Source organism: Pseudopodoces humilis, chromosome 13 (assembly GCF_049639895.1).
Source record: "Pseudopodoces humilis isolate 2021_Gansu_Grassland_sample_001 chromosome 13, ASM4963989v1, whole genome shotgun sequence".
Lineage (NCBI taxonomy): Eukaryota > Metazoa > Chordata > Aves > Passeriformes > Paridae > Pseudopodoces > Pseudopodoces humilis.
In genome coordinates, this window is record NC_142212.1 from 17,142,683 (window position 1) to 17,163,859 (window position 21,177).

The 21,177-nt window shown below is 41.6% G+C and overlaps 1 protein-coding gene across 10 annotated transcripts in view; it reads right to left on the minus strand.

Annotated features, from left to right (window-relative positions):
- Nucleotides 1-21,177, minus strand: part of FOXP1 (forkhead box P1) — a 379,651-nt gene that overhangs the window by 223,683 nt on the left and 134,791 nt on the right. The window contains exon 2 of one of the 10 annotated variants that reach the window (XM_088062031.1): nt 1,116-1,197. The exons of 8 other annotated variants lie outside the window; for them this stretch is intronic. The gene's annotated coding sequence lies outside the window, so the exon portion shown is untranslated. Of the gene's footprint in view, nt 1-1,115; nt 1,198-2,823; nt 2,882-21,177 lie in introns of those variants that run through there. One more of the 10 variants, XM_014251621.2, reaches the window with a different exon arrangement.

The window sequence follows — 21,177 nt, forward strand, 5'->3', positions numbered from 1 at the left end:
ACAGTGAAACTGTGAGAGACTAAGTGCACCTCTTCCACCTCTCTTTGAAGAGGGGGAAGTGGATTTGGTACAGGCCAAAACACAGGGATATCAATGTTCACTACCTTGCTGCTTCTCAGTGGATGGAGGGAGCAAATCACACTGTATTTTCCTTTTCAGTCATTAGCAGGCTGTTCAGAATCTCTGGCTGGTGCTTATTATTTATTCCAAACAGAAATAAAATAAAATAAAAATAAATAGCAGCACGAGAACAAAGCTATGCACAGCACATTCGCTCTTTCAAAATAATATTACCTTTCAAGTCCACCGTAACCTTGGAAAAGAATAACTCGGCGTAAGCCAAATCTACAAAATTAATCACGATCCGTTCCGCCCCCGCTTTTTAACAGCTCTTACAGGGAACACACGGGTGCAGTTCGCAGGCAAGTTGGGAACAGCTCGCTTCCAACACGGGATCTGCACCGCGATCGCTCAGTCCTGCATCTCTGACTGATGGATCGGGTGTTTGCCTCTCCTGTGTGACAGCGCTGGCCCTCACCGAATCCATCCCGGGTGAAGGGAACTCGCTCCCGGAGCCAGCCAGCCTGTCAGGTGAGGAGAGGCCATCCCCAAGCCTGATCCCATCTCCCTCGGCCAGACACCACCGCCCCGAGCCAGGGGCCACCATCCCCTGGAGCCAGAGCCAGCCATCAAACGCCGCCGCCTGGCTCGTATCGCCAGATCTCCCCCGTTTCTTAAAATAACTCCCCGTGCCTCAGTGCCAGCTTTAACCATTTTATGCCTGCGCTGCGACTCTCCCTGCCGGAGCCGGCCGTGTGCGGGTGGCAGCCGGCGGAGGTGCCCGTGCCCAGCGGCGGCTGCGAGGCCGGCCTGGCCGGGACACACCGCGGGGCCTCGGGCAAGGCCGGCGCTGCTGCCCCCGGCGCCGCTTTCCGCACTCACGGGCAGACAGCACACGGGCAGACAGCACACGGACACACACCGGGACACACACCGGGACACACACCGGGACACACACCCGGGCACACACGGCCCCCGCCGAGCCGTGACCCCGGCGCTGCTCCGGGGCACTTCCCCGGCCCAGCCTCCCCTGCCGCCCCCGGGCCGTCCCTTACCTGCCAGGCGAGTGACACTCCTGGTCGTGGTCATGTGAAAATATTTTCGAGGTATCCTTTAACAGCCTTTAAATATTGAAGCCTAAAAACAATATTTGCTGCTTTACCTTTTGAAGCTTTAACAAAAGCTTTGTTTTAGCATTTACCTCGGTGTGCAATAAGAGTTAATAATCAAATCCGTCCCAACCCCCACAAATGTTAAACAAAAAGATAAAAGAAATGCAAATAGCTATTGTCATGGAAAGTTAAAGTACCTGTCTGTATTTTTAAGTGAAAACTATTATCTCTATCAATCAAAATTTAAGAATACAATAGCACTAATCACACGAGGTGCTTTGACTGAGGTACTTTTCCTCATAAAAAGTTTTTTTTTTTTTTTTTTTTTTAAACTGGTGCATAAAAGTAATACACTTACAATTAGACACGGTATTTGTAATTTTGTTATTAAAAAACCTCAGCAGTCTTATTGTTAATAAATGCCTGTGAGTCTGTAGGCTGATTCGTACCCAAGAAGACCAAAGTCCCTACATATTTTAATAAGGTTGATGAAATTTTATTCAGATTCTCACACTTTCCAACATGTGGTGGAACAGCACACTCTTCTGTTTGAGAGGAGTTACTCAAACGAAGGAAATAGTTAATTGGGAACCAAAACTACTACTTCTGGCCTCGCCGCACATTTTCCACATTTCTCCAAGCGCTGTCTGTGCTTCAACCCTCAGCCTCCAAGACGTGCCCTTTGTCGTCTTTTCTTTAATTTTTGATGCCAATTCCCTCCTGTCGGACCCCGACGCTCTCCCAGCCCAGCACACATTACGTATACACTGTGTACATTGTGCAGGCACACCGCACGGATTCTCTCCAAAGTCATTTTTAAAACTAATTTGTCCAGACGGAATCAGAAACCGAGCTGCGCAGTTAATAAGTGCGGGAGCGAGCGGCAGTAATTACGCCTGTACTAAAAGAAAGAGCCTGAGATTAAAATACCTATAAGTAAATAGTTGAGGCAGGATGCCATTATGCAAACTCCGCGCTCGGGGAGGGATGTCTCCCACACTGAGGAGCAATAGGACTGTCATTTTTTCCCCCTGCAATATCAGGTTTCCTACTCCACAGCTCTGGTACTCTGCATCATGGCTAACATCTCTAGTGTGCTATTAATATCAATGAAGAGACGATTCAATTTCCACATAAGAAAAACCTCCCTATTACAGCGCAGACATTCGAGTGAGGACCCTTGCAAAGGAAACAATAAAGACCAGAGGGTTGCTTTTTTTTTTCCCTCCCCCCTCCTCCTCTTTTTTTTTTTTCTTTTTTTTTTCTTTTTTTTTTTTTGCTGCTTCTTTTGCAGTTCTGCGTTGCTCACTGTTTGAAAGCTTTTAGCTAACAATGGAAGCATTATCTTCAGGACAGTTACAAAACAGGATTTGTTAGTACAAAGAATAATAACACCGAACTCATCCCCCCTGCCCCCCCCCCACTTCCCCGCCCCGCAAATACCTGCCTATTGCAATATGGCATTTAATACTCAATTCAGAAGTCTATTCCAGAAACACCTGTATTCTCGATCTAATTCTGTGCAACAAACTCCCTCAGCAGACCAGTTTTGCTCAAGGAGGTTTGGACAACTACAAACAAACAAACATTTTGTGCACTTATAAATAGGAACAAAAACAAAAGTATCTTATTCTACCGAGTGCAAACTTACCCATTAATGAGGAAGAAAAAGGCTTAGAGCTGTACAGTAATTCCCAACCAACTGCAGAAAGTTGAGAGTTTGAAAACACTAAAGCACTTTTGACTATCAAGCCTTTCTGTGCTTCAACACTGGCTGCAGTGTAAGGAAGGACTGAAGGTATGTGGTCTAAACACAACAAAAGCCACTGCCTTACTCTAGATTAAATATGCAGGAAGAGGCCCCTTTGCATAAACACAAACACTCAGCAAATGAGTAACTGGCTCAAATCAGACGCCTGCTGTGCATTCTACCTGTCCTGATCTCTGACAAGCTACACAGCTTGTTTAAGGGGATAAGAGCTGCAAAATCAAATCAAATCATAGCGCTAAACGCTCTGCTCCTCTGATAGTAAATAACAACAGCACCAACAACTCCACGCCAAACGCTCATTTCTAATCTAAGCATTTCTCTGGCACAGAGCTGAAATCGTGTGCTGTGCCCACTTTGGCTCAGCCACCCATCTCACCACAGCAGAAGAAACACAACCAAACACCACCTGTAAAATTAATTTTCATTAACTGTACTGAAATCCAATACATTCCTGGCCCGTCCTTTTCTTAACAAGGATTTAAAATTAATATGGAGACTTTTGGTTGAGTTGACAGATTAAATCTGTATTTGCTTTTACTGTGCCTGTTTTGTTTACTATGTAAAAGACATTCCAGACACAGACCTATTTTAGCTGTTATGAATCACCACGTATTGCACACCTATTTACTAGTTTATTTGGGGAAAAGGAAGAAATTTCTGAAGCACCCCTTATAAACATTATTTTCAAAATACTGCTCTCATGAAACGACCCCTCCAAACTATATTTACTTCAAAAACAACTAAATTAGAGACTATGATAACCACCAAACACATCTAAACATTTATTATTATAATTGAATATACATAATTATATACTAGGATTTACTTTTCCTTCTAGAGAAATAAATTATTTTTCAGTCTCGTTTATCCTTCCAGTCCAGAAATAGAATGAAGCAACATGATTTTAAAGCAATTGGAATTCACCAGTGTCCCTTCCTAACTTAAGGAGTCAAATCACATTGACCTTTTATTGTAAGTCCTAGCTACATGTTGGTTTTGGTAATTTAATTATTTTTTAATAACTTGCAGTATTAAATGATTGCCATTGAAACACAAATAAGATTATACTCCTCTGCCTTACTCTCTGCTGCTCCAGACTACAGCGTAACATGGGCGACACGACTGCATCCGGCTCCGAAATTTCATTCTGAAAGAGCACTTACACACAGGCAGGCACAGGAAAATTCAGCCTTTCAAGATGCAACACACATTTACTGGATTCTCAAGCATGTGTCACAGATTATTTCAAAGGATACTGGATATAACTCACAGTTTTAATGGGCATCGAGCGTGTTCAGCTTCACTGAGCGCTCGTATGGTATGGAGGGAGTTTTTACACCTCCTTGGATAAACTCACCAGGTTAAAGCACAAAAACATTGGTAACGTGAGCTAGTCAAGCCTAACAGGATAAAAATCCTCCAAGAAAGCATCCCGCGAGAAATTTTAGAGCCCCCTTGCTGTTGACCATTTCTGCATTGAAATGACCTTCCAAATAAGGCGTCAGATAATACGGTTCACATAGATGATACCGATCTAACCTTGATGCAAATAAACCATAGAACAAAATTTAATCAGTGTATCACTGTGTAAAAGCCTTTGTCCATCCCAATGGAGCTTCTAATGACTGTTTTGGCAGTTCTGGCTGGTAGTTATGCCTCCCTGCTCGTATATATCTCATACTGGTTGAGCAAGCTAATGGAAGTGCTGTTAGTGGAATCCAATATTAATACCCTGCATCGTGCAAAACTGGATGCAACTGAATATATTACACAATTACAGGTAGTATCTAATTCCATAGGTATTAGATACTGGTCCCTAAATTAATATTTTAATAGAGAAAGTGATATAAATACTACATTTCAGGTAAGGTATCTATGAACTCTGGATCTGCCAGTCTTCCTGCTGTAAGCCTGCTCTACACTCACACAGCACAGACACAGGACCCTGACAAAAATTGGCAGGCAAGCTTCAGATGCTGAGTGACACATACTGATGCACAGAGTCAAAGATGTCATCTTCATACAAGCTCCACTAGTTATGAGCTTGAGTGAAAAAAGAAACAAAAAAAAACCAAAATAAAACAAAAAAAAAAAAGAAAAAAAAAAAGAAAGAAAGAAAAAAAGAAAAAAAGCAGGGGGGGAGAGTGGAGCAAGACCTCCAGAAAATAAACAGGGTGTACAGTTTCAAAGGCTACAGACACAGACATTTCATTGTTCAAGCCAATTATCAGTGGAAAATAATAACAACAGATGGATTCAGAGTCACTGACTTTTCATATGCACTTCATCTCTGCACAACAGATGATGAAATGCGAGAGCTATCTCGGAAAGGCAAAACATCTTTCAGTAAAAGAACTCTATACTCCAGATGGGGACCTTCTAAGGCAGCTGATTATCTTCTTATAGTGTTGTAAGATAGACTTACTAAAACATTTCCAGAACTGATCAGATTGGATGAGCACAATGGCAGCATTATGAGGAGTAAGTTGCTCTGGTCTCAGACTTGTGACTGGACTACTCAGAGATTTCAATGGGGTCAGAGCTGCCCATCCCCATTTCCATATCAAGTACTGGTTCTAAAAAGTGGGCCCAAAGCTGCTGCTCCCAGTCTGAGCAAAAAATGGGGCTTGGCTTTGTGTGGAGAGGGGATGCAGACATGAGGCCACAGAATCAGTGTCAGCATGAACTGGTCCCCTATCAAAGTCTACCACCGCGAGCAAGGTGAGTCTCCTCACCTTGTGCAAACAAACATTTCACACAGGGACACAGGCAGAGGACAAAACATGTTTACAAGTAGGACTGTTTCCACTGTAATTGCCAGATGTAGAGGGAACCCATCATCCAGGAGCCTACAGCAATGTAAGCTGGGAGTAACCTCATCCAAGTCAATGGTGTTACATACCCACAAAAACTGGTGCGAGAAACAAGACATAAATTCTTTCTTACAAAGCCTTTACAAAACCCCATCTTTTTATGGGAAATAAAAAATTGCTTTCAAAGGGAAATAACAAACACATGTAAATTTTGGTGGTTCCGGTGATAAGCAGTTCCAACAAATGTCACAAACACCTACCTAGCACAACCTTCTCCCACTCAACCTGAATACCACAAAGTATGTGTTTTTGATCACATGAATCAGGTATGCCACAATCTCAAAACTTAAAATAAAAAATGAGTAGTGGAAAAATTAGCTCATTAATCTTTAAGACAACATTTCTTTAATGGAAGAACACTACATAAGTAGTGCATTAAACTGAACTGGTTGCCATTTCCACAGTTTCTTCTTCAAAACACCTCAAGGAAAATCTAAAAACTGGCATTCTCTGTAAATCAATACCGCACACCGAGGGGGAGCGCTACACAACACACACACACACATTCTGAACTTGCACCTACTGCTAATTTATTTCACAAGTTACAAAATATTTCTGAAGTAGGGGGCTGTTGGCTTCACAAACGTGAAGGGAAGAGACGAGTTTGTGGGCACAGCGTTTCCCCTCTTTGTGAGCTACTTTGTCAAAAGTAAATTCACAGGGGAACATACGAGCAAAGAGTAAATTTTGCCCAGGGCAAAATTCTGCAACTGCTTTAAGAAGCAAACAAGAACACAAAAGATGTGTAATACAACCATCTGGCTCTACTCATGCTATATCAATAATCCCCAAAATTTATCCCCACCCCCTTAATCAACCCACACTGATGCCACAAAACCAAATGGCATCACTTATGCTTCCTGCCCATCACATTTTGAAATGATATTTAATATGCATACAGTACATATTTGCATGTTAATCAATTTCTTTAAGAAAAAAATATTTTTGCTTCTTAAGCTATTAGTTCTGTTTTTTTCTACTTATTCACACTGGGATCTCTAAAACCACCAAGAAAGTCCTTGTGGTAAAGATACTCTCATATCAACACAGCATCTCAGGTATCACGATAATGTACCGGTCAAAATTTCAATCTCTTCTTCTCTCTAGTTTTGTGTCACAGTTTGAAAATAGCAGAGGGTGAATAATAACATGCCAGCAAAATTAGCTGTTAAAGAAACACGGGTAAGCGATCCGTTTTGAACTCAAGGTTGGATGCATTTCTAAGCACTACCCTATTTGGGATGCAGGGGGAAGGAGTGACAGAGGGAAAGCGGGGTATCCTGTGTGTCTTTTATTTTGAAGATTTGCACGAATTTTTCAGGCCTCCCCCATCGAGGAGCCAGCCTGCTCATGAAGGAGGGAAATGGGAAACTCCTGGCCACAGATGGAGGACGAGCCTCTGCTGTGCTTCGGCTGAGCGCTGCTCTCCCTTCCCACCCCTGCAGTGGAAGACCACCTCAGGACAGACAGACAGAAAGCCATCCATGCAAAGTGTCCAAAAGGGTGGCTCCACAATTCTTTGGGGGAGGGATTGTTTCCTTGAGGGGAAAATCATCCCTGTAACCATCGTGATTCATACCACGAGCGCGCAACGTGAAACCGGTACCAAAAACAACACTACAAAGACGGTCTCTCTCTGGCACTTCACCGACCGACGGCCACGGCCCCGGGGGCTGACTCAGAACTCTTCTTAATCGACATTTCTGCAACAACATACCCTGGCCCAAGCCGTGCCTCTCCCCGTGGCTGGCTGGCACACTCCCCATGCCTGGTGCTGCCCAGGGGACATGGCACGGTGGGGACGGTGCCCCACGGCCCTGCTGTAACACCAACAGATGGCTGCTACACAGAGCAGGAGAAATACGAGCCCTGAGCACTCATGGCATCGGTGGAAATGTTTTGCAGTTATTTTCTTTGGAAAAAAAGCATACGTATAGTGGTTATGTCTGCTCCCTCATCCAGACTACCGACCTGAGATCACAAACACTTTGTTAATTTTTTTTTGTTTTTAATCCACTTTCGGATTGCTTCTGCTGTTTGTATGGCTTGACTTGTACAGTCTCTTTGTAAGAAGTGAAAATAGTCCCCCACAAACACAGGAATGGGAAAATGGTTTAGAGAGCTAATCCACACCTGGGCTACGCGAAAGGGGCTCATATTTTCCAAACAGAAACACAACCCCTTTTATATATGAACCAGATTTGGATCCAAATGCTAAACCCTTCACCACATCCTTCGCGGAGCTCTGGGACGGTCACAGGCAGTGATGGTGGGTGGTGGCTGTGCTGATGGCAGCCATGGGTGAGGAGTCGCCATGCCCTTGGACTTGGACGCCAAGGGCAGACCCATCCTTGGCTACACCACGGTGAAGGCAGGGTAATCCCCATCCTGCACACGCCTCTTACAGAAGAATCTGGCCCTGTCTCATTACTCTTGTTAGAAAAATGAAGGCTGTGACAAAAAATAGCTGAGAACTACATCTTGCCAATGCCAAAATACAATAATAACATGTTCAAAGATTTAATTTAGAAGACTACAAAGTCTAGCTCATACATCATAACACCTTGAAATAACACTTTAAGGTCAAATCCTGTGCATTTTTGGAAACCACCAAAACATAATGAAGTTTTACTTAAACACAGCATTTACATTTATAACGCATTTCAGATTCTTCAAGTAAGCTAGACCACATGCTAGGAAAATGTACTTCCCACAACATACAAATTAAGTCATGTACAGCCTTCCCTCCGCAGGCTGAACAGCCACCAGCACAAATGGAAGTCCTGTGTACGGATCAAAGGCAGCATGTGGACCTCAGAACATGATTTTTTATATTTTGTTTTTAATTGGCAAAACATCAAATCCCACTAGCAGTTTATTTTTGTTGCCTTCCTTGCCCCTTTTCTACCTCTCCCACTTATTTCACAACGGAACATTTTTAAACCACCAGAAGTCTTTGTGGCAAAGATGATGTCATACTGACACAAGATCAGGTGCGAGGTATGGTATGAATAAATACTTATCCGCAAACACATTTAATTTTCAATGGTTGGGCATCAAGAGACAAAGAAGTTCTTATGCAGACATATTAGCTGAAGATTTAATTTCGAATGGTCTGCATTTAAAAGAGCAGAACAACACATAGTGCAAGCCTCGAAGAAAAAGGAAAAAAAAGTCCCAAAACCTCCTTCTTGTTTTTGGGAAAGCAATGCACAGCTCTGCTCTTCACAGTAATAAATATATGGTGCTTGATTACTTTGTCTTTTAAGTCACCGATACCATACAGGACATTTGTCCTTTATACACTGTCAATAAAAACTCTCCCTATCAAAATAAATATGTATTTGAGAGTAATCAAGCAGGAACTAATTTTGTACTTTTTCACAAGTAGCCATTTACTTTGGCACCAAATGGTAATGTGTAGCAGAGAACGCAGTATATGCTTTAACCCAAGAAAAATTAGACTTGAAAATTAATACACAGTGAAAGACAAATTTAAAGCAGCTTTCTTGTGTTCTGACATAAGAATATAAAAATGACACGAGCAACTAAAGATTAGTTTACATACTTTTCAATCACAGCTGCCGCTCAGTAACCACAATACCTTTAAAATGACATTCCACCGAAACAGATACAGTTTGGCTGCAACAGCAGCAAGACACAGTTAACGACGAATTAAAAGGGCATTTTTTATTTACACACATCGTACAGCGCTGAGCCCCAGCACAATTACAATGGAAAGATTTTTTAGCGTGATTAATTTGGAAATAATCTAGTGATAAATAGAGTGCATTGCAAGTGATTCTGCAGAGCAAATTTTTATCACCAGCCTTAGATGTCAAAACACAGTTTCAGGGACAGAGAAAGAACGAGTCACATCTTCTTGGCTAATATTTAATTGGGTGCTAAAGATTCCTCCTAAGGACCTCTGAACCATCACTGACAGCCCCACAAGATGTCCCTGTCTGTGAAACAGATACCAACCCTTTCTGTATAAACTAAAATAACATTAAATTTAATCAAACCATTCAATTAATAAATCACTTCAGTGGACATTGCAGCCCAAGCCCTATTTAATTACTTAATTTTAAAAATATTTGCACACTGCAACCACTAAGATTGGCTCCAAGGTTTCATAATACACACTTAACACTTGAGTTGGAGAACAAATTTATTTAATAAATGCAGAGCTAAGTACAATAATGCCACTCCACTCAAACTGCAAAAATCACTTAGCATCTCCTGCGAGAAAAAGCAAATAAACTTTTTCCCTATTTAAATGCATGTCCCTTCTATCACCAGCTCTGCCAGAAGCCACCTCCTTTCTGCCCCTGTCCCTGCAGTCAGTGGGATGCCCAAGCATGGGAAGGGGTGGCAGAGCTGGTGTTCCCCCCATGGCACAAAGCATCCCTCTGCTTCACCTTCACACACAGTCCCTGGCTCCCTCCCTTCTTGCCCTCTGCCTCCATCCTTTCCTCCTCACATTTCCCTCTATTTCTCCCTGTGTTGCCTGTCTGCCCCTTGTTCTCTGCTGTTTATTGGTGTTCCAGCTGCCCCCATACCCATCTCAAGCTCCTGCCCTGAGCTTCCTACAGCTGCTCTCTTCCTTGCTGCCATCTGAGATAACTGACATGAAAAGAGCTGGATGGGGAAAAACCCACAAGGATGGAGGAGAAGAGGCTGTGGAGGAGAGCAGGGAAAGAAAACAGTTTAGTAAAGTCAACCAGAACTGCACAATTTCCACAATAGCAAGAGGTGCTCCAGAGCACTAGGATGAAAAATAAAAGCCATGGACCAAGTGTATTACGTGGAGCAGGATTCAGGTTCTGGGATGGGTGTAATGCCTATATTCACAGAAAAACTCAGTGTATCCAAAGAAACCCGAGTTACTGCCATATATAACTAGGTGTGACAACTTGGGAGAAGCTGAAATACATACGGACCAAGCGGTGGCCTTAAATGAAGGGGAAAAAAAGCAAAGCTAAGGGTTTGTCACAGCTTGGAGGCACAGCTGTGTGCACTCATACAGACTTTGCATTCATTCATATAGAGCACAGCTTTCAGGTCCTGTGGTTCCAGCACGATTTTTGGACGAAGTTGAGACTCAAAAATAAATAAAAGTCTATATTTGGCCTGCCCTGGATTCGAGACACTCTCAATAGTACTTTGCATAGAAACAATCTGAATTAATACAGACTAAGTTTTCCAGATTATAATATTCTTTACCAAGCCAATGGATGCACCTCTAAAATTCACTGCCCTGACAAATAGTAGAGCTCTTGAAAGTCTGCTTGTATTAGTTTTATGGATCTATTCTACTGCTTAAATCAGGTCTCATTAAAATTACCATTCACACAAGTTCTCCCACTGGGAAATCTACATGCCAGAGCTACTCCAGTTCCGCAGGCAGTGCTCGGAGGGGGTTGCATATTGCAAAATAACTGTGGGCACGGCAGGGGGAGGACAGGGAGAAGAAAAAGAGGACTTCAGGACAGCAAGCAAGTCACTCCTTACCCTCCTCTGATTTTAACTGCTGCAACTTTTGCTCAGGTGGTGCAATTGCATCCATGAAAAGAAATGCTATTGCCAAAAATGAAACCAGGATGGGGTGGTGTAAAAAGCGCCCCTTGGAAAGCCAGATGCAGCCTCAAACATCCATTTTAGCGTGGGAATGGCAGGCTAAATATGCAAACACTGCACCTGACAACTTACACTAAAGCATATGATCTGCAAACTGCCCCTCCAGTTTAATTTTTAATAGTAACAGTACTTAAATCTCAGCATTAATGTATTAATGTTCAAATGAATACAATTAAAGGCACCTCTGTTTTCTTCAGTGCTAACGACCTGGAAGATCTTCCTCCCCTTCATATTTGTGGAGATTATTACAAATACATTCTGTAGCCCTTGTTTTGGCAAAGAAGCAAAAACCTTTGCCTTTTAAATATGAAGTAACAGAAATAATGAATAATATATCTTCTGATCTTTGTTCTGCCATGATATATATATAATGATATATAAAATGCTCATTTATTATTATCACACATCCTAGGGAGCAGACATGCAAAATTACTTTTTTTTTTGTCTTATAAGGGTCATTTATCATACAGAACATCCTCCAAATAGGTAGTCCTAAAATCTCAATTTACAAAGACATTTTTTAAAGCTGAATTCTTCAAACAGGGCTACTATCCTAATGGTTAAAATAAAAACTTTATGGTATTAACATAGCTAGATTTAAGGAGGTAGAAATGCTCTGCATTTTGTTTTAGAAGATCCTGCCCCAACAAATTAATTTCTGCCTATTATTTTTACCTAAATCCTGCCACTTTTATTAGTAACAAAAGCACTGTATGACCCTCTTTAGGCCAAATTCAGAAAAGAAAAGCATTTACTAAAAGAGCATTAATTTTTATCATAGCATCTGTGATTTTTGGGTGGGGAAAGGAAACACCATAAAGAACGAAGTCTGTATATACAAACTATCAGTCAGATTTTAACACTTATGCAGAATAATGCAAAGCTTTATTTCTTTTTGATGATAGCAGGCTTTTCCTTTTTCTTTTTGCATTCCATTTTTCAATATGTAAAATGACAAAATGCAAAAAAAACAACAAAAACACAAAAATGTGCTTGTTAGGGCTGGCCTAGTTTTTTGAAACACACACAAAAAGAAAACCCACTCATACAATCTTATTTTAATATGTAATAGAAGAATCTGGCAAACATTAGCCAGAGTAAGTCTAGCCAGCGAATATAGACTAACATACCAGTCTGCTGCTGCAAGGCACAAGGAAAATTTGTTCTTTCAACACAGAAGAGCAGCATCTTCCACCAGAAGAGCACCAGTGCAGGAGCACAAGCAAACATGAGCTCCTTGCTGCTCACACCAACACCTTATCTCCTTCTGGGCTGGCAATTTCCAAACAAACCCATCTCAGCTGTCCCATCTCCAATCTCTCCTCAAGTCAAGAGTAAATCAGTGTCTTCCCCCCAGAGCAGTGTGCTCAGTCCAGCACTGGACATTGTCATCTTGGGAAGCAACACCCAGCAAAACTCCAAGCAGTGGCAGAATGCTCTTTCTGCAGAAATTTTTTGTGCCCAAAAATCTGCACCAAGCCCTGCAGCTTTGAGGCAGTACCCAGAGAAAGAGCTAGACATAAAACTACCTCCAGGGGAAAAGAAAGGAAATAAAGAGATAATCAAGAAAGAAAAAAGGAATGGGAGAGCTGGAGGCAGCACAGCTAAAGACTTCGATGAGAAGGGAGGTGGAGGTGGAGGACAACTACAAAGCGCTTAATTATAAACCTAAAAATGTTCAAAAACCAATCTCACGCTAACAATTTGCGTATTTTGGGATTACCTACGGATGAGGAAGGTTCAGCTTAATCAGCTATCTGTGCAAATGGATCCCCAACGTGCCAGAGCTGAACTCAATGGACAATCCCGTTAGAGTGGAAAGAGCACATGAAACGCCCTTGAGAAACGTGGCTAATGCCACCAACACTGAGGAAACAACCGTTAATAAATTCTTCCATTTTCAGGCTTAGAAGGCAAAGGGCAAATGTTGAAAGAAGCAGAAGATGGGAAGGGCATGGCTAGGCTTTATACTTAGTCCATTCCATCTGTGACATATTCCTGAGGCAGGTCTCATTCCTCAGATTAAAAGCAGTATTTTTAAACGACTAAAAAAAGCCTTCCTAGAAGGAAACAATTACATCTCTTCTTTAAGTCACCTAAATTTAAGATGCCTCTCCATCTTCCATGATAGGAGACAACAGAAGAAAATCTATAAATACAGAGAATAGAGTCTTCACAAAAAGAAAAATAGTGCAAAAAGTATCTATAAAAAAGATGTGTGAATTCAGGCATCAGAGACACTCTGTAAAATACAAGTTAGGACTTTCCCTTTTTGATTAACCACATCCAACCACATCACATTGGAGATTCACTTGCTCTTCTCTCTAGCCTGTGTTTACCCAGAACACACCCTGTGGAACCACTGTGTATGGAGAAAGTTGCTAGCAGAAGTAAACTGGGGATGGAGAATTCCCCAAACCCAGCTTACACACTGAGACACACGTGAGTTTGACGACTGCTCTAAGACCAGATCTCATCCTGCCACCTGTTAGCACAGCCCACACTGGGCACTGCTGGGGTGCAGGCTCAGGAGATGGTCCATGTGGTGGGACCAGACTTGAGGAGCTCTGCACTGCTGCCATTTTCAGCTCTAAGCAGCCACTCAGACTTCAAAGACCCACCAAAGTTACTGCAGGGGTGAATCCTACCAGCATCTTATCTATCCTTACCACTTTAAAACACATTTGCCACCACTGGCAGAGGACTCTGGAGCATCCCTACCATCCCTCAAGGACCAGGCTTGGCTTCAGGGACCACCCTGCACCAGCTCCTCTCCTACTTGGGTCTGATCCAGGCACTCACACAGCGCACTTGTACATTTTATTCTCTCTCTCCCTGAAGCTTTGGCAACTGAAATCTATTATGATATCAAAAGGTAGCTGACAACATAAAACGTATCCCGCTGAGTTGATGCTGCACGCTGCTAAATTTACAACAACATAAGTATCATAAAAATTATAAGAACTGCAAATTAACCACTGATTTTTTAGTTCAGTGACATAAATAACAGTAAAGATCTGGAAAACTTCCAAACATCTTTACAACTGTTTAATTTGTCAAAATCTATCAAGTGTATTTCAACCACAAACCTGTCCTCTGCAGTGCATTAGTTTTCATGTACTTATGCTGGCATCAAAGGCAGCAAAAATAAAGCTTCTGTAATTACTGTATTCTGATGCACCTTTCCAGTCACACTTTTATTTCTGCTTTTCTTCCTCTGTACTTCCCTGTTGACACTGACAGTCAGCAATGTTTTAAAAACATTCACACTAAAAAAGACAAAAAAAAAATCACTACTACCTTCCACTCCTCCCAGATTTGCCCAGGATACTCAAGGCAGCACATTGCTTTGTTTGCCCATTGGAGTGGTTTTCCACTCACGTGCTGCGCGTTCCTCACGACGCTTGCGTCAGCAAACCCTTTTATTTACTCCTTTATTTGTGCACCAAGCTCTGCAAATGCAAAGCCACCTTTGCGGCAGCTGCAAGAGAGCAAGCAAAGATCAACAAAATAAATTTTATAGGCTCTATTTCTTTTCCTAGGGGAGGAGCTCATTTTTATGTAGCTATTTATTTTGTATGGCTAAATAGCAATTATTGTATTTTCTGAGACATAGATTAACTAAAAAGACCACATTTCTTTCACAACCATTGCAAGACTAACCAAAGTCCAAATGTGTTGAATTGCTGATGCACAAAGTTAGGGTCTTTCTGAAAAAAATAATACAAAATGTATTTCTATTATTTAACTACTCAGGGGCTGTTAAGCTTCTAAGTCCCCAGTGCTCTGCCTGCCAAGAGAGCTTTGACCATGGCACCAAAGCAGCAGTGGAGAGGGTGGCAATGCTGGTCCCAGCACAAGATAGTTTTGCCTTTTGCAGAAAGAACTGGGCAACTGGGAATTTTCATGTGGTATTTGTTGCCCTACATGTGGGTTCACACCAAGAAAATTCATATACAACTCCAGCTGCTGCGAGGTAGTTGCTCTATAAAAAATAATAAATCAAGTAGGTGCTGAGAACCGACAAGACTCTTATTTCACATTTTTGCCTTTACAAAGGCTTCCCAAGGTCGGGGCTTGGAGAAGGGCTTTTCCCTTCCAGCTGGCTCCGTTTTCCTCAGGAGCCATTTTGTATCTTTCCCGTACGTAAAATATGAAATATTACAGGAACTAATTAAACCTTCTTAAATGGGAGAAACTAATAAATCCCTCCCTCTAATGATCCTGAAGTGCACTTGTGAGTGAGTGCACAGAACAAACACACTCGCTGCAGCTCCACAGGCGTGAAAGGCCACTGCAGAGGCTGGCAGGGTGTGGGTTCATGAAGAACTGGTTACCCAAATAACCCACGTGCTCCCACCAACCTCAAAGGTTCATCTGCTCTCCAGGGCTGACAACCCCATCATCGCAACCAGCCAAGATTTGGTGACTCCATCACTTGTGGACTATAAGGGTGACGTGGCTCTGACCCCCCGGGCAGAGGGCACAGCACATTTTCTGGAGGGGAGTATCTGCTGGGGTCTGTTATTCCTCACAAGACAAAATCTCCATACGCTGCCTATCCATATGGAATCAGGAAAGAGAGGTTAAGGATTAAGTTTGACACAATAGGTTAAACTCAGCCCCCATTCCCAGTATATTATACAGTAAATCTCTTTATTCTGTAAGGGCAAAATAGAATTGCTTACAGTTTGCCTTAAAAATGGGATTTATGCTTCAAATACAGAAAACTAACACAGAACATAGTGCAGCTCTAAAAATTAAGCATCCAGATATAAAAGGAAATTTTAAATTAATTTTCCCACTGTGTTGTTTGCAAGAGCAATACACTTAAATGGCCACAACTCATTCAGTGACACCCAGAGGTACCGTGCAAGCGCTATGAAGCAATGCAAGTAATTCAAAGTTCTTTGATTAAATCTCACATAATTGCACATAACTGGAAAAAATCACAGCAAGTTGGCTTTGCATATTGTATTGCATAAACCAGAAGTGAGCCCCACAAAATCCCTCCTTTCCAGACTATTTTATCTAAGGAACATATAGCTGTAACACAATTTTTGAGTGATTTTGATTCCCACTGTGGTATAATGAGTAATGAAGAAAGCACGTTTTTTTATTCTGGTTTGCACTGATGTGTTTCTTCTTTGACTAAACCCCTGGTGACTCAGTTCTGCCGCTTCACAACAAGGAGTTCTCATGTTTCCCTCTACGCAGAAAAAAAGAAAATAAGTCTTCAGCTATCCTGTTCGCAGCTCAAACCAAAGGGAAGACCTTGGGAGCTCCTATAATTTGTGCTGCCCACTGCAGTAAGACCCTAGGCCAGGGTCTTACACCCACACCCAGCAAATAGATAACATCATCTGAAGAAAAAAGTGCCCCAAAACTGAGCTCTCTGCAGGGGAAAGGAAACCTTCAACATGTGCCTGAGGAGCGTTTCCCACTCCACGAAGGGGAAGATGGACTTGGCCAGAGTGACTTCCCTCAAAACTCAAAAGCCTGGCACAACAGCCTTCTGCAATCATCTTTCTCTGGCATTCCCAGAAAGGATGACCACAAAAAGTGCTGCTTACATTGCAGAGAGAGCTGGCCTTTTTCTGTGCTCAGCACCAGCTTTCCAGACTTAAGTTTCTCTTTCCAGTAACATGCAATGCTAATACTCTGTGCTACATGGGGCCTAATATTTTCAGACCTGGAGAGTTAATTACAATCTACTGTAATTGGCACATAGCACTAAAGTATAAATATTAATAACATTAACCAAAAAAAAAAAGCCCTGATTGAGATGGCAAACTGAGGACCAAATCAATAAATCAACAGTAATCTTTTTCCTTAATCACAGCTGCTACTCCACCCTTTTTATTGATCTTTTTCCTTTTTTTTCTCTATATTTCACTGTAAATCTCCTGATTCTTGATTGAATTAGTTCAAAACAATTGCACACCTAGCCAGGATAAGCAACACTTTTGTTTTAAAATGCTTCTCATTGTAGCAGCTGCACAGTGAGTATGATGTTGAGACCAGCCTTTCATTGTGCAGCTTCTCCTCCTCCTGGAGCTCATCCCTAAATCCATAATCCAGGGGAGACTGGTGGGCAGTCAAGGCTTTTTCTGTAAAGGAATTAGGTAACCATGCTAGACCTGACCTCCCCCCTCAGCCACAATGATGTTTTCATGCACATATTTAAAGGAACTTTCATTTAACTGTCCTGTAATCTGAAAGCCAGTCAGAAATCCAAACCATGTATTTTCTTTAGGTGTTTCTGTTGATCAAACATTTTATTCCAGTGTTCTCTACAGCATCATTATGGTACTTGCACATGTTCACCCCAAGTATAAATCTTCAGAATATCCTACCTGACTCTGCAGCAGCTTTCCTGGAAACAGCTTTGCTGTGTTCTAGCAAACTTCACTCGTGTTATTTATTCCCCTTTAAAAAAGAAGTTACACTTCACTGTACTCATGCTTAGCAAAGACAAGATTCTGCCTATCAAAAGACACTGCAAGGACTCTTGTATTAATACTGATAATGGGTAGAAATTACATATTTTTATAAGGGAGAAGACAAAGGACTTCATGTTTTATAATAGTTGTGCTGATGTAGTTTCACCAAACTGTGCTTTCAAACAAAATTATAGCTTTCCCTCCCAAGTGACCTACCCTGTAACTATTTAGGATAGATATAATGAGGCAAATTATCAACTACAAATCAAGAGATGTACTGGCTTCAGTCTTCCAAAGACTTGTGATGCTCTGCCCCCCATATTTTCAGTAAAGGACTAAATACTCCTGAGAGGAAACTAATCAAGCTGGAAAAATCACCAAATAAAACTTTAAAAACTGGCAAAAAATGAAAAAAGGAAAAAAAAAAAGCCTCCAAGTTGCAAGCTGCAAAGGAGCTAGCATTTTAATAAAGACAATAATCACAAATATTACTGAACAAAGGAAAAGGAAACCGAAACATGCCAAAAAAGATAATCAAGAAATGTGCTTATAGGATGCCAGTCCAACTGATTAAAGATCTTCAGAAAGCAGGATATCCCACCTAGAGCCGTTAAGTCTTATCTGGATCCTTACACACCCACACCCCTGTCAACAGCAGATCTGAGGATGGAGAAGAGGAGCCCATCCTTCTTCCTTATTACTTCTGCCCCTCCTTTTATCTATGCCCACTGTAGCTGCTTCTCGCAGCCTGTTAAATGTTCGTTACACAACCTTTGCTTAGGTTAAAGCAAGACAGAAGCTGCACCCAGTAATTTTTTCCCCCATGGAAAAGGAAGCAGGAGAAGAGATGCCAGGCAGGGTGTGTTTTTGGAAGCGGCAGGTCCCTGTTGTGGGTGAGGTGTATAAATGATCCATGGCTCGGGAACACCGTGCAGCAGGTAACGGCAAACAAACAGCAGTAGCTGGTTAATGATGATCTGCAATAACATCAGGGAGACTTGTTCCCGTGTAAGTAACCTGCCACGCCGGGGATACAAATTGTCTGGGATTTGATAGCACCTACTGCAGAGAGCAGCGTTATCAATGTGCTCGCGTGCTCAGATAAATGGAGCACTATTTCCCTGTGCTGCCGCTGTCACTTTCTCCGGTCCGTCAGCCCCTTTCTTAAACCGATTGCTATTTTTATTACACTCCTTAAAATATGAAGCAGGAGACTCCTTTTCCTGAAATACACTGGGCTAGATAGATGACGCCTTTTAAATAATATTCTTTTCTTGCTGGCCCTGATTCTTGCAGTGTTGTTGCTTACTTTGGAGGGGGAAACAAAATAAAAGTAGCAAGCCATATCTCTCCATTCCAAAGGGAGTGGTTTCCCAAAGAAAGCATAGTTTTGTTCCCTTGCTATTTCCTTTCAGCACTGCAGACAAGCAGGCAGCAGACCAGCTACTAAAACTGACCCCAGCAGTCATGAACCAATGCTGAATACACCCAGTTTGAGGGCAGCAGGTGGCATTTGGGGGGATGTTAAGGGGATTTGCCACCTCTAAATTCTGGATTTGGTAGGAGAAAAGGAAAATTATCAGCAAACTCCAGACTTTTTAAAGTCTAAAATTAGGTGAGATGCAATTGAAAAGGAGAATAACTTCCAGCTTTATTTTAAGAACTGGAATTGTGCTTCCTGCTTCCATTGCTGCAGTTCTTCTGGAAAGGAAGTTGCCCGCAAGTAACGGATAAAATACAGAAAACCTTGTGGATTCAAAAATGCTCTCCTCACCCTTCTGTAAAAATAAAATCCAGAGGCTGGTGGAGCACACTGGTTCCACTGTAGTAGATACAATGCCAAAGAGAAGGGGAAAAGCACTCCCTGATACAATAGGTCATTGTACTCCCGGATCTACCACATATGTTACTCCAAGGGCTCTCAACCTTAAACTTGGAAAGCCTAAGACACTGGAGCCATGATATATAAAGTAAGTAAGACCCAAGTTCCAAATATTTGATTTAGCAAAGTAAATATGGTTGTTTTTATTGGGTGCAACAAGCATTTTTCACAGAGTGAAGAATTATGGTAAACATCTGCTAATCATACTCACAAAAGAGGTCATTGTGTTTAAATCCAAGGTCATATTAATAGCTATATTTAATTAATAAAACCCAACAGTAATATTACACAAGTTTCCAACAACGTCTGCTTCCTGACACTCAAGGACCTATTCATTAATGGACCACTTATATTGGTTTTTCTTGATACTGCAGCTAAATTCTTACAAAGCTTTTAGGCCATACAACAGAGGCCTGACTTAGAAGTAAACTGCATCATGTTATACTATATGTCTCTGGGGTTTTATACCATGTGGATGTAGTTTATGAACACATGAGCTAACAAAAATACTGGAATATGTGATATTCCATGAAGGTGGTCTTGCACTTCCAGGTTCCCATGTCTTCTGCCATGCAATGGAATAGGTAAGGGCACCACATCTGTTTCTGAACAAGGAGATAATGTTCTTTGTTGAGTCATTCATTGCCTAGGTGGAGGTCAGAGCTGCACCTGCATTTCATGAGTCTTTTTCTGCTTCAAAACAATAAAAAGAACAGAAATCCCAGCTTTTCAAGAAATGTTGGATTTCTTTCCTACTCCCAACCAGCCCCTGGTTAAATCTGGAAGGAACGGTTTCTCAGTGTGTTTACAGGTTGCCCAGCCCTGGTGAATTATTGCCAAAAGTGAATCGAGTGTTTTCACAGTTCTAGTCCATTTTGCCTGTTAAGAAACAAGCTGTTGAAATGCTGTTGAGCTCAAACAGAAAAAATGAAGCTGGTTTTCGCTTATTCAGGTGTTAAACAGCACAGCTTTTTTCAAATCTCAGGAGGTGTCCTGGATGAAACTGATACAAATGAGAAATGAATCACATCTTAGAACTTCTTATGTCTGATTGTTTAAATTTAAGGAAATTGAGATCTATTGAAAAGTAGGTTTTCTTGCACACCCAGACTTTCTCATCTAACTGCAGTCATTGATGTTTATAGATTTTTTTCTGTGAAAGATAAATCTAGCTTGTTGCATGAAAAATCCTCGAATGCACTGATGTTTATTCACTGAATTTCCATATCCTTTACACTTGAAGTTATTTTCTCTTTTCCACAATGTATGTGAAAACCATGACATTTTCTATCTTCTACACAAGTTCCCCACACCATACTGCACCATCTCCATGTTATTATATATATTGCAGTAATGCCATTTCCAATTCATTACAAAACACTTTCATGTACCAGAT